The following is a 5,043-nucleotide window of genomic DNA, read 5'->3' on the forward strand; positions in this document are numbered from 1 at the left end:
TGAGTCTCTCGAGGTTTCACAGTATCATGTCGTGGTTTTCAATCCATGGCGTTTTCTGCGGCCGCCACCGGAGTTGCTTGGCGCGCTTCGAGGCTGTACACAGTGCATTCCCGCGCTACGTATGCTCCTAGTGAGCCGCACCTGTTGCTCAGCCGCATTCATACCGGCATTCCTCGTAGTCGCCCCCGTGTTCTTCCTTCCGCACCAGACGCAGACCATATCCCAGAGCTATTCTTCCTCTGTGGTAGAGGTACCTCGGTTTGAGCCGTACCCTGCGAATGGGCCGTATCCATGCTTACGTTCTGTAGGGTCTCCGGGACTTGATTTGGAGCCGCCATGGCCGCGGGATCGCCGACCGGGCGACACGGGCCTCGTGTATGTTATACCTGGCACCGCAGCGGCGTGGCGAAGGCTTCAAAATTGGCGAGACTCCTCTACAGGCTGGCTTTGTATTTTAGAGCCCAGTCGTAGATTTTGTCAGTGCGCTAGCAAACCCTCCGTTGTTCCAGTCCAAGAGATAGCCATGATGCGTTCGCCGAGAGCCGAGATTTGAAGACCAAACTGAATGGTTTGACCTGCGGAACTCTAGTATTGGAAAACTGTTCGAGCACATTGGCATTCGCGAGATTGACACTTTACATGGCGGACAACGACCTTTTTGGCCGAGAATTTGAGTGATGGAGGTTAGATGCACGGTGGAGACCTTTTTCCTTTCATGATGTCATTTGCCCAGCGGTGTGACGCTATGTCAGATGACGCTGCGAGAGCGTGACTTCCTCCAGTTCCTTTGGTTGTTAGAGAACGGCAATGTGCATCCTCGAAGTGCAGCCACAGGGAAACCGAAAGTTCGTGGCCAGTGTAGCATTCGCTACAAAAAAGACTTCTAAATGACGCTCCAACTTTGGGTCTATCCCTTCTTATGTGGTGAGAGCTACACTACGCTGGTCAGCAGCGCATTTCGTCGTTGTTGTGGCTGTAGGAAGAAGGAAAAGAAAATGCCCGGGCCTGCTACTGGTTGGTTGGTTTGTGGGGTTTAACGTCCCAAAGCAACTCAGGCTATGAGAGACGCCGTAGTGGAGGACTCCGGAAATTTCGACCACCTGGGGTTCTTTAACGTGCACTGACATCGCACAGCACACGGACGCCTTGCTTTTCGCCTCCATCGAAAAGTTGCCGCCGAGGCCGGGATTCGATCCCGCGTCCTTGGGAACAGTAGTCGAGCGCCGTAACCACTGCGCCACCCCGGTGGGGTCCGGGCCTGCTACTGGCTCTGTAGCTGTGTTACCTCCGCTGCCTCGTGCAGACAGAAGAGAAAATAGAGAAGAAAAGTAAGAGGGAAAGAAAGAAGCGCGCCGCAACAACAACCGTCGTCCACCACCGAAGCGGTGGCGGGTGCAATGACGGCCTACAACAGATGTGGCAGTTAGGCATCAAGTGTGCATGCGCCAAACCGCAGCTGCATCGCTAGTGAGGTGCGGCGCCCAAACGTAGTGAAGAACGTCTTGCCACTCGAAGACACCAAGATGGTGCGCAGCAGAGATTGATTGAATGTCCTTTATTGAATGGGAAGGCTCAGGTTGCGCAGCAGAGACGCCCAAACAAAAAGAATACCTTGCAAGGTTGAGACGCCACCACGAAGCAGTGAGAAATAACACTAATAATAAAATCGGTTCAGAGGAAAGGAAAGACGCAGTATCTGTCACATTTCCTCGGTGGACACCTAACCCGCGCTGAAGGAAGAAAGTAAAATAAGAGGGAAAGAAGAGCCGTAGTAGAGGGCCGTGAATTAATTTCGACCCCCTTGGGATCATTAACGTCACTGACATCGCACAGCACACGAATGTCTTACCGTTTCACCTTCAACGAAACGCTGCTGTTGGCACACCGTAAACAGTAGCGCCTAGCAGAAGCAAAGAGAATATGAGCGTAATAATTAAGGATACGATTGTTTGAATGTCCTTTATTGAATTGGAAGGCTCATGGCTATGGATGGGGGTAATGGGGAGTAGACAGAATCATCATTGTTTAGGTCGTCCCTCAAATCATGTTGCTCTAACCAGGCCACTAAGCGAGCCATACTTAGCAAATATCATCTATGTGTTAGCATCAGTTTCTAGAAGGGAACGGTAGCTCAGGCGTTATGGTTTCATCTCGGAGCATAGGAACTTTAAAACATATCCTGTGGGAGTGCAGCCACTCCCCGGGCTACAATTTATTCAAGGACGCAGAAGCATGGGAGACCGCACTTCATAGCGAAGACCCGGCGATACAGGCCAACATTGTCCGTCTGGCAACCGAAGCGGCGAACCGCTTCGTCTACTAGCCCCTGCCTCTTGGGGTGACATCGGGCTCCCTGGAAGCCTGCGAGCGGTGCCGGAGCTCCGGTGTCGCCTCTTCCGGACAATAAAAGTTTTCACCACCACCACAATCTCGGAGCGACTCCAGTAGAAAACGCAGGGCAATCCCAGAGTAGATGAGACATGCTGCCGCGCGTTAGAATCGTGCAGTGTGGGCACGTAATCATTTCCTCTGTATACTGACGCCAGCGGGCTATAATACATGGCGTTTAAGCCACATGGGCGATGAGCTTATTCAAAAAGACTTCTTGACTTCGGGTGAGGTGGGTTTTTCGTGTAAAAGGTGGGCCTGGTGTGGCCACCTGCATGCGATGCTGACTGAGGCTACGGAGACTGGTCCGAGTATAGTGCATAAGGGCAAGAGAAGGGGTGTGTTGCCAGCCCAAGGGAGGTGGGAAGTAAATGTGGACATTCCACCTGTCAAGGCAGCCGCGGCGTGTGCCGCCGCATTGCCCCCTGATTCGTCCGAGTTGTTGTTTTTGTGGCTGTAGGAAGAAGGAAAAGAAAATGCACGGGCCGTAGCAGAGCAACCTGCGCTGCATCGTGCAGACAGAAGAGAAAATAGAGAAGAACAGGAAGATGAAAAGAAAGACGCGCGGCGCAGCAACAGCCATCGTCCACCAGTAGTGGCGGGTGCAATGACGGCCTACAACAATCGTCCGAGTGACCTGGGGTCCACTGAATAATGACCGTTCTGGTCGCGAGTTGGTGGCGTTTCAGGAGGCGCTGTAGGCCGTAGCAGTTGCATCTTGTGAATCTGGAGTAGCGATTTCCTTGTAAGCTTTATAGGAATCAGTAAGAATACGTATTGAATCAGTTCCGGTGCAAGACACTCCTGACAAGGCTCCCCAAATCGCGAGCAGTTCATCATAAAGAGGGTACCTTGAGGTAGATGGCAGGCATAAGCGCCTGAAAGGGAAGGGTTGTCATCGCACACCCAGCCCATAGATGCAAATTCACTGTGAGTAGCGGAAATGCCCGAGTATAAAGAGGAGTGCTTTTCCACATGGCGGCGCCAGAGTGCTCAGCGTAACAGATGGCGTATAGCCACCGAGATGGGGCCTGTTGAAGAGTTCACTCAACGGAAACAAATGGAAGATGATCTGAAGGCACGTCGTTGTGACTCATCCCTCCAAGTGCCTGAAAGTGCATCTGCTGCCCGGACATTTGAAGCCGAGTTTGTGATCAATTCTTTTGGACACATGTGTAGTGTGTGTGAGAGTCTGTGGCACCAAATGAACTTTACACTGGTCAGTAATCCAGTGTTTAAACTTTACGTTTGCAGACTCTACCAACTCGGAATACTGCATAGAAATTGAGACCGCTTAATGCTACTTCACCGCTATTCGGGCAGTCTTCATCTCTCTCAAGCGAAATGAATGGACGATGTGTATGCCCATTGTCTCTTATTGGCAAACTTGCATGACCACTAGAAGGTCAGCAAGGGAAGTGTACAGTCGTGAGCAAAAGTGGTATACAACGCTCAGCCGAGCTCGAAAAAACTGCATCCCAACTTTATCTAGCAACAGCTCTAAGGTAGAGAAAATAGTGGCGGTGCCTCATTTTATCCGCATGCATGTGCCGAGGTCGCTATCCCTTACGCTGTCGCTAGATGGCATTTCGATACAGCTTCCTGAGCTCTTTCACTGACTGAATGTTGTATACCACACTTTTGCTCACGACTGTACCTCTCGCTACGCATATCCTTTCATAACCGAGCTAAGCCATTGCCATTTGTTCTTACAAAGTTAACTACGCAACAGAAAGACAAAGTTAACTGCGCAACAGACAATGAACGTCCGCCGGGGTGCTGCAGTGGTAAGACGCCCTACTACTGTGCCAGAGTACCCGGGTTCGAACCCGACCACGGCGGTTGCGTTTCGATGGAGGCAAAACGAAGTGGCGTCCGGGTGCTGTGCGATGTCAGTGCACGTTAAAGAACCCCAGGTGGTCGAAATTTCTGGAGTCCTCCACTACGGCGTCTCTCATAGCCTTAGTCGCTTTGGGACGTTAAACCTCACAAAACCAAAGTAGAAAATGAGCTCCAAGAAACTTTCATCTCGCAACACTTCTCGCGGTTTCACATAATGGTAGAACCTGGGACTTGAAGAACAAAATATGCATAGCAGAAAATGCCAGCACAGCAACCTGAGGGAATACTGAAAAGTAACAGCAGTTTCTAGTGGGAAGCTCGTGTTCAGGTGTGTGGCCTTAAATATACCTTAGGTTGCGAAGTCGCATTTATATTGTCATAAAGATATTGAATAAATATTTTAAGACCAATGACATACGAATTTTCGCAAAAAGCAAGAAAGCGGAAAGGAAGGAGGGGCTGCAGAGCATTAAACCGTTTTTGGCTAATTGATAACTGCGGTAGTTCGTTTGTTTTCTCCTTGGTATTGCTGTTGCTGGATCCCACATAAGCAGCTATGTATGTCGCGGTTTCTTTAGGCATCCCGGCTCGGAACATATCAAAAGAGTCAAGGCCAGAAGCTCTATCCACTCTCTCCTTCACCATTGCAGTACCAAGTCCGTGAGCTTGCGTCATGCTTGCGTTAAGGATACAGTCAGATGTCCCGCGACAGCGTGTGTTGCAAGGTTACGTTAGTGAAAATATGATTTATAATATTTCTCGTTTCAAGATTTCACCGAATAACTAAATGGTTCCAATTGTACCATCAGAAAG

Source organism: Amblyomma maculatum, chromosome 5 (genome assembly GCF_055883805.1).
Source record: "Amblyomma maculatum isolate TAMU_Amacu chromosome 5, ASM5588380v1, whole genome shotgun sequence".
Classification (NCBI taxonomy): Eukaryota; Metazoa; Arthropoda; class Arachnida; order Ixodida; family Ixodidae; genus Amblyomma; species Amblyomma maculatum.